The sequence below is a fragment of the Lytechinus variegatus genome, chromosome 6, assembly GCF_018143015.1.
Source record: "Lytechinus variegatus isolate NC3 chromosome 6, Lvar_3.0, whole genome shotgun sequence".
Lineage (NCBI taxonomy): Eukaryota > Metazoa > Echinodermata > Echinoidea > Temnopleuroida > Toxopneustidae > Lytechinus > Lytechinus variegatus.
The window spans coordinates 6,976,810-6,991,079 of NC_054745.1; positions in this window are offsets into that span (position 1 = coordinate 6,976,810).

Here is a 14,270-nt window from a genome sequence, read left to right on the forward strand (position 1 = left end):
TTTCTCTCTAGGTTCTTCTTGTTTTAATTTCCCCCTTCCTTATCCCTTCTCCATTTTACCTTTTCCCTCTTTCTCTTCTTCACCCCCCCCCCCCTCTATTCTCTTTCTCCCCTTTCCCCTTCTCTCAGTCCGGGCTCCCAGTTTTCTATTTCTTTTATCAGCCTCTTATTACCTTTTGCTTCCGATTTGAAAGATAGTTTTCGAAAAGTTTTAGTGTTACAGTGCCGGCCGCGGGAAACGTCACAGTGCCCCGGGGATAGACGCGGGCGGTTCCCTAGGGCACTCATTTTCTAGGGGAGCGGACGCGGGCGTCTTCCCGCGTCCGCTCCCCTCAAATGCCCGCTACGGGCTACCGCGTCCGCCCTAGGGGGCACTGTGACGTTTCCCGCGGCCGGCACTGTACGTATATAGTTATCACAGTTCCACTGATATTTCAGTCATTTCACTATTCATTTCTAGTCACTTTTCACTCTTTTTATCAGTCAGTATTGACAATAAATATAGTCATTCCACTTTCACTGATATTCTAGTAGATATTCACCATTCAGACAGTCATAGCATACACTTGCATTCTTTCCTGCACCTCCTTAGTCTTTGGTGTTTGTGCCATCACAGTTCAATCATGCTGTAAGATCAAATCATAAGACATTGCAATCGCAAACCATCTTATACATACAATCAAGGCAACATGCAAATATACACTGTGTATTTGATTTAATAGTTTAACATTTACAATTTGCAGGAGAAGGATTGTCGTTATAAGCAGATTGCTTGAAAAAATGACAACCCCATGTTAAAACTCATTGATTAATATAATACATTAATGCAGCAGAATCGATATACAGTACATTTCATGAAAAACAGCAGTAATGTAATTTGAGCAATGAAGATGGAGATGATAAGGATGAAGATGATGGTGAAATGGTGAAGATGAAGGCGATGGAGAGGATGATGATGGTGATGATGCTTTAATGATGACACATCGACACAGAAATTTTACTTCAAATATTCTGATATCAACATAGATTTAACGTTTGCCTTAATGAGTAAAGAGACGTGGATCTTTTTATAGATTCTGGTAGAGAGTTCCACAAATCAGGACCATGGTGTCTTATGGATCTCTGCGCAATAAGCAATTTGGGGTTGATTAAATGGAAATTAGAAGAGTTCCGCGTAGGGTATGAATGGATAGATGTGTTCATAGTATAAAAATTGTGAAATGAAGGTGGGAGCATGTTATTTACGTATTTGAACATAAGCAGTAAGCTTTGAAATGAATTTATGTAAAAAATAGTTAGTCTTTAGTTTATGGAATAATGGATTTGTGTGTGATAAATATTGCGAATTAGTACAAATTCGAATTGATTTTTTCTGTAATAAGTATATTGTATAAATTTTAGTTTTTGCACACGTTGCCGAAACTATATTGCAGTACGATATATACGGCAATATTAATGAATTGTATAGTAAAACGAGTGTTGTATGAGGAATTATGTTTTTCATTTTGTAAACTACACCTACGTTTCTGAAGATGTTAGTGTATGTTCATTCCAATTTCAATTTTCATCTATTGTGACACCTAAAAACGTTGTTCCTTTTTTCCTTTTGAGTGGAATATTATCTATGCTTATGTCGTATGGAAAATCAGTAATATGTGAACTTGTATGCTTAAAATACATAAAGTTTGTTTTGTCTATATTAAGTGAGAGCCTATTACATTTAAACCATAAAGATAGTTTAGGTAATTCACGATAAAATGTATCTACTAAAGTTTCTAAGCTAGTGTTTGAACAAGAAATGTTTGTGTCATCGGCAAATAATACAAATGATAATAAAGGCATTAAAGTAGTCAAATCATTAATATATATATATAAGGAAAGGTAAGGGGCCAAGGATCGATCCTTGTGGAACTCCGCATTTTATTGACTGAAAGTTAGAAGAAATATTATTGTGAGTGACATATTGTTTTCTATCAGACAAATAACTCTCAAACCAAGATAGTGTGATATCCCGAATTCCATAATTTTCAAGTTTTTTAAGTAAAATCTAGTGGTCAAGAGTGTCGAATGCTTTGCTTAGGTCCATGAATACTCCTAACATGTGTTCTTCATTTGTCATTGCATTTGTAATTTTATAGTATATTTGTATTAAAGCCTCATCAGTTGAATGCCCTTTCCTGAATCCATATTGGTTTCAATTTAGAAACTGAAAAGTATCTACGAACTTATAAAGTCTTTTGTAAATAGTCTTCTCTAATATTTTGGATATGCTGGGGAGAACAGAAATAGGCCTATAATTTGTTATTTCGTGTGGATTGTCTTTTTTTAAAACAGGATTTACCTTTGCAATTTTTAGGGAATCTGGACATTTACTGGTGCTGATCGACAGATTAAAAATATGACACAATGGAGAGACAATATACTGTATGATCTGCTTAAGAAGGAAAGTACTAATTCTATCATATCCCTTTGATTTGCTGGATTTGAGATTTTTTGTTATTTCAATTATTTCCTGAACATTTGTTGGGTTTAAGCATAGGGAAGAATTGATGGGTGTGGGAAGAAATTTTGCAAAACTTTGGTTTGGTCTGGCAAGGTTGTTTTCCAAAGAGGGTCCTATGTTAACGAAAAAGGAATTAAAGGTATCAGCTACATCATCTGAATTTATTGCAGCAGCAAAGGCAAAAATAAAGCAGGCATCAAGCCGTCCAGAATGCAAAGAGTGTACGTAATGGTGAACTTGGCAGCAATCGATTGCTAGTAATTCCCTTACTGCAGCGGCCCTGTGCGGTCTAGCGTTGTCATCCTGCAGTCGGAAATTGTGCCCATACGCTCGTCTTGCATATGGAAGACAGTGGAACTCCAAGATATCCCTGTAGGCGGCGGCGTTGACGTTTCCGTCCGGAACCACCAGTGGCGTTTTCCCTCCATAATGGATGCCGGCCCATATCATCACTGAGCCGCCTCCGCCTTGAGTCGTCTCGTGGATACATTCATCGCGAAGGTTTTCCCCGGCTAATCGACGAACTCGTTGTCTCCCATCCTTTCGGTCAAGGATGAACCGGCTCTCGTCCGTGAAGACCACATGTTGCCAATGTCCTGGATGAAGCCTTCTGTGCTCCCTAGCCCAAAGAAGACGAGCTACTCTGTGGCGAACAGACAGGCGTGGACATTTGGTCAACCGTCGTGCTCGGTAACCATGTTGGAGCAATCTGCGATTAACGGTTGACCGGGAAACGTTGATCCCATGATATCTCCTCCACAATCGACGAAGACGACTCGTGGGCAATTTCCGGTTTCTGCGGCTGAAATTCAACAGTTGGCGATCATCTCTTCTTGTGGTCAATCTGGGACGTCCTGGAGATTTCCGTGGCCGCACATTCCCCTCCTCGCGTTGACGTTTCAGGATCTTAGAGACTGCACTCTGTGATATCCCTAGGACTTCTGCGATATCAGTCTGCTTGTAGCCCTCCTGTCGCAGTGCTACCACTCTCTCGCGTGTTGCTGTTGCCGTTGGACCAGGCATAGTCCAGGGAACGTCTCTACCGATTTTTATTTCAAACGGTACAAGGAACTCGAAAAAATGCAACCTTCTTATACACAGTGCCAAATCAGGGAAAGGGACAGAACATCACATGCATAGGCTTTTATAGTCTACAACAAAAGAATTTGTTACGTAATCCAATTTTCTCATGTTATAATGTCACCTGTGTAATGGGGAAACATTATGTAATCACTCAATTACCATTTTGTCTACGCGTAGCCTTTCAAATACCAATTAAACTGTTGACTTTTATTCAAAAATATTTTATTCCACCTTTATGACCAAAAGTGTACTTGTCTGATGGTGTTTCGTGATGGTAGCTTGGTAAGATATATATTTTAGAACAATCTGTTCTGCATAAACATGATTATATAATAAAGCGGATGCATTGATATAACACAACTCATTAGAAAATGTCGGCACTTATATTTAGTATCCATTATTATAAACAAAACAAAGTAGCGACCTGTAATCGATTGTACAAGGTTAATTGAGTCTACCTGTATTGTAATGTTAGATTTTGCTACGCATTGACGTCTAAGATTGCAATATCGCCAAAGGCGAAAATAAAGAAGGCATCAAGCCATCTAGAATGCAAAAAGTGTATGGAATGGTGAACTTGGCAGCAATCGATTGCCGGTAATCGAATAGCAAGTCATTAATCTTGAAGGTTATTTTTCAAGTAGAAGTTCCAGCAATCGATTGTAAGTATTCGATTTGTTTAGCTTTTACATAGGAAGATGTGAATGAATAGTATGCTTGTATGTTGATTCTCATTTCTTTTTATTGTTATCTAATTTAACTCATGTGAATCTGGTATTTATATTGTGAGCAGATCTTCAATCCAGATATGCACACTATTCAAATCTATAATTTGCATTATAGGATTAGGGCCCTACATTGCATCCATTGTTGAGCTACATATAGGCATGTAGGATGTGTGTAAATCCATAGGGCACTAGACATTAGGAGTAACATTAGAAATGGTCATTACATAACTCATCTGTATATTTCATGCATTTGTTTGTGATAAAGTGAGTGTACAGATGTTAAAGAAAAGCCAGGAAGGTAAAATAAAAAGAAACCTTCATGTGCCATACAATACAAGTTTCACGGGCCTAATCACTAGTGGCAGGCCATAGATATTCATTCGAGCCAACCCATTGCTATTTTTTATTTTGATATGGCTGATTTACAAAGTGTATGCATATGATTGTCCATTTAACACTGATTCTATTTTTGGTAATCACGGAACTTCCTTTTCCCAAATTGGGAAGAAATATCACCAATTTTGGACTTTATTTGGACTGGCGGAAGGATTAGGGCTATTTTGCTGTTTGGGGTGATAAATCTGCTCCCCCCGACGATTTCTTCAAACACGCCAACTTATTTTTGAAATGAGCCGGTCGAGGGACCCTTTTCTGGTCAGATATGGATTGCCAGATATAAATTCTATCCACTGGTAGTAAACATTCGACCCCCGAATTTCATCCTTAGTTTTTATTAATTTTTTTAAAGTGCCAATTTAACACATGAGTCTATGGGGAATGAATTAGGCCTTTGAGACCCTGTGTGCATTTGCGTGCGTGAATGGCTGAACATTGACAGCTCAATTTTCTAATGGACATGGCGGCGAGTATGACACATAACAACAATGTCCAACAGCGCCCTCTTAAAGCCAGGGAACGCTTACCGTTCAATCTCACTTATTTTGCCCTCCAGTATCAATTTATGAATTAATTATCTTACATCACGAAATATCTAATATTTTTTAAACATTTTTATTATCATTTTACTTGATTTTCAGAACCTTTCAGGTCCCCGGAAACTATTTTGAGATATCGGTTCTGAAGTATTTGTTTAGGGGGCTTTCATCAGGAGAAAATACTAGCAAACAATTGAATAACTTTTTTTGGGGGGGGTGTTGAACCCACAAATGTAATAACGACCACAAATGTAATAACGCCCACAAATGTAATAACACTTTACCCAAAAATGTAATAATTTCACCCACAAATGTAATAATGACTTTACCCACAAATGTTATAAATTTAAAGGGATTTTTTGCAAATCCGTTCTAAACTAAAATCCTATAGTAATGCGTTCATAAAGCATAAAAGTGCAAAGTCTCTTTTCCTGACCCGATTGTTTCAAAAATGATAATTTAAGTCCAAAGTCTTTTTTCCAGACCCGGTTGTTTCAAAAATTATAATAAAAATCCGAATTCTTTATTCGAGACCTGGTTGTTTAAAAAATATAAAGTAAATCCAAAGGACTTTTTTAGACCCGGATGTTTCAAAAATTATAATAAAAGGCCATAGTCTTTCCAAAACTGGTTATGTCAAATATAATGATATAAGTCCAAACTAAGATTCGATAATGATGTCCAATGGAATGAAAATGAGAATCTGTTTCTGTTTCTGTTGTGGTAACTCCCGTAGGAACTCGGCAGGACAGCATTCTTTGCTGGCAAACGCCAAGCTGGTATATAACCAATTACCTTGGAAACATTTTACGTGTAGGTTAATCAGCCATAGTGGCTGACATAATAGACGAAATATATCACTCTTGGGCCTTTTGATCTAAGTGGAGACAATGGAAGAGTTGGGATTCGAACTCACAGCCTTGCGATTATGAGTCCAATGCTCAAACCACTGGACCACACGACCCGTGTCGAGCCTAATCTTCTCTCCAGACCCAGTTAATTAAAACTGATGGAATCAATGTCTGTTTTTTAATCATGAGGAACATACTGTGAATATATATCTCAACTCTAAATGTTGCTGGTTCTAATAACATTCAGCCAGTCTCCAAGGCATGGGATCTAGGGGTAATTGTCGAGAATGTATTAGGAATGAAGTCCCATGTTAACAATATTTGTAGGGCTGCTTCAATTGGGTTACACAAAATTTGGTTACACAAAATTGGGAAAATGAGAAAATATCTTGATAGGAAAACAACAGAAAAATTAGTACATGCCTTCATCTTAAGTCGCTTAGATAATAATAATAGTTTACTATTAGGAATACCGGAATCACTTCTCGATAAATTACAACATATCCAAAATTCTGCTGCAAGACTTACAACTCGAAAAGGAAAATTTTAACACATCTCCCCTATCTTATCTGACCTTCATTGGCTACCCATTCGATCAAGGATCAAATATAAACTTATCATATCAACATTCAAATGTATTCATGGTATTGCCCCTGCTTATCTTCAAGAACTTGTCCAGGTTCATAAACCTAAACGTAATCTCCGTTCTGGCTCACAAAATCTTCTCTCTGAAATTACTGTTAAGACCAAATCATATGGGGATCGGGCTTTCCAGAAAGCTGCACCAGCACAATGGAATTCTCTTCCATCGGTATTAAGAAATATTACCCAGCTTGAGAAATTCAAAGTTCAATTAAAAACCCACCTTTTTCAGAATGTTTGATTTAGTTGCTCGCGCATAGAGACCTGTAGGTGATATGTGTATTTAAGAAATGTACTATTATTATTATTATTATTATGAGTAAATTGAAAATCAAACACAGTCTTTTCTCCAGACCCGGGTATTTAAAACTAAAACCCTACAGTAATGCCTTCATATAGCACAAAAGTCCAAAGTGTTTTTTCCAGACCCGGTAGTTTCAAAAATTATAATATAAGTCCAAAGTCCTTTTTCCAGACCCGGTTATTTCAAAAATCATATTATAAGTCCAAACTAAGATACCATGATGATATTCCAGTGGGAAAAAAATTCCAGCTTAGCATTTTCTCCAAACCCTGTTATTCGAAAATTGTAAGTAATAATACAACAACAACAACAAAAACCGTATAAAGACCCCATGATCTTATTAATGCTGGATAACATGGACATATAGGGTAGTCTTTCAGCCAGACCAAGCCATTTGTTTTTCAAAATAACGCTAATAGTAAGAATAGAAATTAACTCCAAATCTAAGACCAAGCACTCCTTGAACCTAAGAACCTGCTTTTAAAAAGAGGTTTAGAACGTTGCCTTAATTCCAGACCTAATCATTACAAAAATTACGGGAAAAAATCTTTAAAAATGAATTAAAAAAGAAAATCAGATCTAAAACAAATTTTCAAAAGTTACATCCAGTAAAAAAATATGTCTTACCCCACACCCAGAATTTTATTTATAATAATACTAAGACCTCTACAGCACATTGTAATTATGCATGGGTAAAGCAACCGTCCTTTCTCCAGACTTGGTTATTATTTAAAAAAAAATACAAATATTCTAAAACGAATACCCAATAATCAAACTACTGTGGAATAACATTGAGATCGATCGTAGACTTTCCTCCAGACACAATTATTTCAAGAATAAAAAACAATAAAACCCAACCCCGAACAACGAATCTAAGAACCAAAAATCCTCCAAATCAAGACCTAGTAGAAAAGCACATGTTTAGAGCGTTGTCTCTATTCCAGAAACGGTCATTTAGAAATTAATCTAAACAATCTTAAAGACATAAGATTCTTATTCCCGTTGAATAACATGAGTATTATGCTTAGACCTTCGTCTATACCCAGTTATATATAAGATAAACAGATATTGAAAAAAAATCAAAGCTAAGACCAATCTTTGAAATTAAACCCAATTAAAATGCTTGGGTTTAGAGAGTTGTTTTTACCCCGCATCAAGTTCTCTTAAAAATACAAATTAAGCAAAAGATTAATCATAAAGGGGTGGTCCAGGCTGAAAATATCTATAACTTAATACACAGAGTAGAACTCACTGAGCAAAACGCTGAAAATCTCATCAAAGTCGGATAGCAAATAATAAAGTTATTGAAGTTTACAGTTTAGCAATAGTTTGTTTAACAGTTGTCATGAATATTCATTAGGCGAGCTGATGATCTCACATCTTCACTTTCCGTTTTCTTAAGTAATTACATCAAATCATATTTTTTCACGATTTCATACTTTTGTGAATAAAATGTCTCCCTTATGATGAAGTAAGTTGCAGCAATACATATCTAATGCACTAAATTAGTTGTCAATCTAATTTTGTAGTTCTTGGAGGAAAAAAATTGAATAAACCAAATTTCATAAATTTCCTATAATAAAATAAAAAAGAATAAGTGGATGCGTGACATCATCAGCCCACCTAATGAATATTCATGACGACTGTTTTTTTTTAAATATTACTAAACTTTGCTACCTGTTGTCCGATTTTGACGAAATTTTCGGTATTTTGCTCAGTGAATTCTACTCTATATATTAAGCTATAAATACTTTCAGCCTGGAACCCCTTTAAAATTTAGACATTAGCAGCTCCCAAACTATAAAAACCCTGTGATAACGCATACCACAAAAACAAATAAATAAAAGGTGTAAATATTCAGATCTGAATGGTACGCGCCTTAAAAACCCCAAATACGAACAAAGTTATTCTACATCAATTATATTGTGGCGTCTGTGTTAATATTAATAAGGATGAAATTCGGGGGTCGAATGTTTACTACCAGTGGATAGGATATATCTTTTTTTCTATTATAAATTCTCATATTGAAATAACCGGGTCTAGAGCAAAGACTACACCATATTTAAAGACGCTTGTCCGCGCCTTGAAAGATCAAACCTCAAGATGTTGATGGACCTGAATCCACCGACGGGACAGCCTAACCCCGTAACTCTGGTACGGGTGTGGGAAGGGGCTCTTCTTTCTTTACCTGTCTCTCTTTCAGTCATTTCAAATCGTTTTTCCTACATGTATCTTATCACTTCTTGATCGCATAAATCCTCTCTCTCTCCCTCTCCCTCTCTTTACTTTACGGGTCAGTGTAACCCCAGAAAATATATAGGCCACTGAGATTATTGGAATTGTACTAATCAAAACAATGCTGAATATATTACAAATGGTGCTTGGTACACTGAAAATTTAAAGTACCGAAGAACTTGTTAAAACGTTATCCACTCTTGTTAGAATGATTTTTGTTCATTTAATATCTCATAGATCGTCAATCAACAACCTTATCGTTTTTCAGGAAGTAAATCCCATATTGTGTGCTGATATGTTATTCCTCAGTTTTTTGTTTTATATGTATTTAAAGGATTTGTTTTGTTTTTGTTCATAGAAAAAAGGGAATGAATGTACAAGAAAGAATAATAGTGAAAAAGAAGTAATAAAAATAATACTAAGTAAAATTGTTACTCTACTTCTCATACAGTGGGTGGCAAAAATAGTCAATGTTGAATAACTGCTAAATAAAATCATTGAATGTAATGGTTATCGATCAACAACTTTATCGTTTTCGAGAAGTAATCCCCCTATTGTTTACTGATATCTTTTTCTCATGTTTTGTTATTTGTGCTTTTTTTCATAGAAAAAAGGAAGGAATATACAAGAAATTATTTTTTTAAAGATGGGTTGCAGGGTCTTTGTTTTGTTGTTGTTATTGTTGTGTTTTGAATGATTTTTATAACTGGGTCTGACAGAAAGACCACGCTATATTTTCATGTTATTAAACACAAATAGGATCGTGGGTGTTTGTCTTTTATAATTATTATACTTTTAAATAACCGGGTCTGGAAAAAGACTTTGCATTTATATTGTGATTTTTTTAAACAACCAGGTCTGGAATAATATATTTTTTTAATTAACCGGGTCTGGAAAAAAAATGTCTAATTTTTATGCTATATAAATGCATTACCATAAGGTTTCAGCTTTTAGTTACTGGGTCTGGAGCAAAGGCTATGCTTGATTCTCATTTTAATAGTAGTGTCTGGAGAAAAGAACAAGCTCGCTTCTCATTTTATTCCACTAGAATATCATTATTATATCTTAGTTTGGACTAAAATTATAATTTTGAAATAACCGGATCTGGAAAATGACTTTGGAGTTATATCATGACTTTTAAACAACCGGGTCTGGAAAAAAACTTTGGATTTATATCATGATTTCTTAAACAATCGGGTCGGGAAAAAGACTTTGGACTTATGTTATTATTTTTTAAATAACCGGGTTTGGAATAAAGACTTCGGATTTATATTATAATTTTTGAAACGACCGGGTCGGGAAAAAAGACTTTGGACTTATATAACAATTTTCTAAACAACCGGGACTGGAATAAAGACTTAGAATTATATCATAATTCTTTAAACAACCGGGTCTGGAGTAAAGACTTTGGACTAATATTATAATATCTTAAATAGCAGGGTCTGGAAAAAAGACTTTGGAATTATATCATAATTCTTTAAACAACCGGGTCTGGAAAAATGACTTTGGATTTATATCATGATTTTTAAACAACCGGGTCTGGAAAAAACTTTGGATTTATATCATGATTTTTTAAACAATCGGGTCTGGAAAAAAGACTTTGAACTTGTATTATTATTTTTTAAATAACCGGGTTTGGAATAAAGACTTAGAAATATATCATAATTCTTTAAACAACCGGGTCTGGAGTAAAGACTTTGGACTAATATTAAATTTTTTTAAACAACCGGGTATGAAAAAAGACTTTGGACTAATATTATATTTTAAAGAACCGTGTCTGGAAAACACTTTGGACTTATATTATAATTTTTTAAACAACCGGGTCTGGAATATAGACTTCAGGCTCATATTATTATTTTTTAAACAACTGGGTCTGGAATATAGACTTTGGATTTATAGTATAATTATTGAAGCAACCGGGTTTGGAATAAGGACTTTGGACTTATATCGTAATTTGTTGATTAACTGGGTCAGGAAAAGAGACTTCGCACTTTTTTGATCGCCCACAAATGTAATAATGACTTTACCCACAAATGTTATAAATTTGAAGGGATTTTTTGCAAATCCGTTCTAAACTAAAATCCTATAGTAATGGGTTGATATAGCACAAATTATTACATTTGTGGGTAAAGTGCATTATTACATTTGTGGGTTAAGTGTTATTACATTTGTGGGCGTTATTACATTTGTTGGCGATTATTACATGTGTGGGTGTAACAGGGGTCAGCATGATTTAAAGGGGTGCTGCCCATATGTGGTAAATTATATACGCCGCATTCTCAATTCCCAGGGAAATGGAAATGTGTTTTTTTTGTTGTTTTTTTTTGGGGGGGGGTGTTGTACCCACAAATGTAATAACGCCCACAAATGTAATAACACTTTACCCTCAAATGTAATAACGCCCGCAAATGTAATAATTTTTGATCGCCCACAGATGTAATAATTTTTGATCGCCCACAAATGTAATAATGACTTTACCCACAAATGTAATAAATTTGAAGGGATCTTTGGCGAATCCGTTCTAAACTAAAATCCTATAGTAATGCGTTCATATAGCACAAAAGTGCAAAGTCTTTTTTTCAGACCGGGTTAATAAAACATCAAAGTACAAGTCCAAAGTCTTTTTTCCAGACCCGGTTGTTTCAAAACTATAATATAAATCCAAAGTCTTTTTTCCAGGCCCGGTTGTTTAAAAAAAATATAATAAAAGTCCAAAGTCTTTTTTTTTCCAGACCCGGTTGTTTAAAAAATTATGATATAAGTCCAAAGTCTTTTTTCCAGACCCGGCTGTTTCAAAAATTATAATATAAATCCAAAGTCTTTTTCCAGACCCAGTTATTTCAAAATTTATAATATAAGTCCAAATTAAGATACGATAATGATATTCATGTGGGAAAAATGGGAATCGAGCTTAGTCTTTTCTCCAGACCCAGTTAATTAAAACTGGTGGAATTAATGTCTTTGTTGTTGTTTCAACTTATACGGTGCATATTGTGAATATATGCACTAAGAGTAAATTGAGAATCAAGCGTAGTCTTTTCTCCAGACCCGGTTATCTGTTATTTAAACATTATGAATAACAGTTTAAAAACAGTATAAAGACCCCATAATCTTATTAATGCTGGATATAGCGTAGTCTTTCAGCCCAACCATTTTTTTCTTCAAAAAAAAAACCGCTAATAGTACGAATTAAAAAAAAGTCTAAGACCAAACAAACCTTCAACCTAAGAACCTGTTTTAAAAGAGGTTTAGAGTGTTGTCTTTATTCCAGACCTAAAACAGTTACGAAAAAAATCTTCTAACATAAGACCTTATATTCTTATTCTCGTGGAATAACACGAGTTTTAAAACATGATCTTTCCTTTAAAAAAGGTAACTGAAAAACTTCAAATCTAAGACCAAATTTCCAAAGTTTCACCCAGTAAAAATATGTCTTTTTTTTTAGATAATACTACTACCCCTACTAACGCGTGGGTAAAGCAGACATCCTTTCTCCAGACTTGGTTACTATTTGAAAAATAAAATAATTTTTACAAATATTCTAAAACGAATACCCAATAATCTAATTACTGTGGAACAACATGAAGACCGATTGTCGAAGATCGACTTTCCTCCAGACACAATTATTTCAGGAATAAAAAAATCAATAAAACTCAACCCCCAACAACGAATCTAAGAACCAACAATCCTCCAAATTAAGACCATGCATGTAGAAAAGCACATGTTTAGAGCGTTGTCTTTATTCCAGACCCGGTGATTTAAAAATGATTTAAACAATCCTAAAAACAAAAGACTCATATTCTTATTCTTGTGGAATAACACGAGGATTATGCTTAGTCTTTCGTCTGGATTCGGTTATTTAAAAGATAAAGAAATATTAAAAAAAAAATGACAGCTGAGAGCAATCTTCAAAATTAAACCCACTTAAAATGCTTGGGCTTAGAGTGTTGTCTTTACCCCTCACCGACGTATATTATAACTTTTGAAACGACCGGGTCTGAAAAAAATACTTTGGACGTATATTATAATTTTGAAAAACCGGGTCTGGAAAAAGACTTGGACTTGTACTGTAATATTTCATTAATCGGGTCTGGAAAAAAGACTTTGAACTTTTGTGCTCTTTGAACGCATTACTATAGGATATTAGTTTAGAACGAATTCGCCAAAAATCACTTCAAATTTATTACATTTGTGGGTAAAGTCATTATTACATTTGTGGGTAAAGTGTTATTACATTTGTGGGCGTTATTACATTTGTGGGCGATCAAAAATTATTACATTTGTGGGTAAAGTGTTATTACATTTGTGGGCGTTATTACATTTGTGGGTAAAGTGTTATTACATTTGTGGGCGATTATTACATTTGTGGGTGTAACAGGGGGTCATGATGGATTGAATGATTGTAATCGTAATGTTATTCAGTTACCTTTTATTTTCTATTTACCATTGGAGAACTTATTATATTTTGGATTATAAAGAAATAAATCAAATTTTATGTTCCTTATGTACTTCACAGTTTTTTTTCTATTTCATGAATAAAACGGTGTTTGGGAGGGGGTAGGATTTCAACAGAAATGGTGTGGCTGACAACACGGAAATTCACATACATATGGTCATTCTTTTTTCACGTTCATTAAAAAACTGAGGGCGTTTTCAAAAGCAATCTCAAGCCCTGGTTATAATTTTAGGTCATATAGTGTTAACCTACAGGTCGTGTTTCCCTCAAGCAAATTACCCAATAGTTGGCACTGGTAAATTGGATGAACTGCCCACTCTGCTCAACCGTTTAACGAGATTTTTTTCGTTATGTTCAAGCAAGGGTCTCACGTTCAATCGATAGTTTTTGCATACTTTTATGATTTATAGATGAACGAAATAAACCAATATAGAGGTGAAGACCTGATAAGACATACAAATAACGATTAGCCATGCAGGGTATAGATTATTTACTGTCATTTATTACCCTTCATTTGAATATCCTATTCCTTTC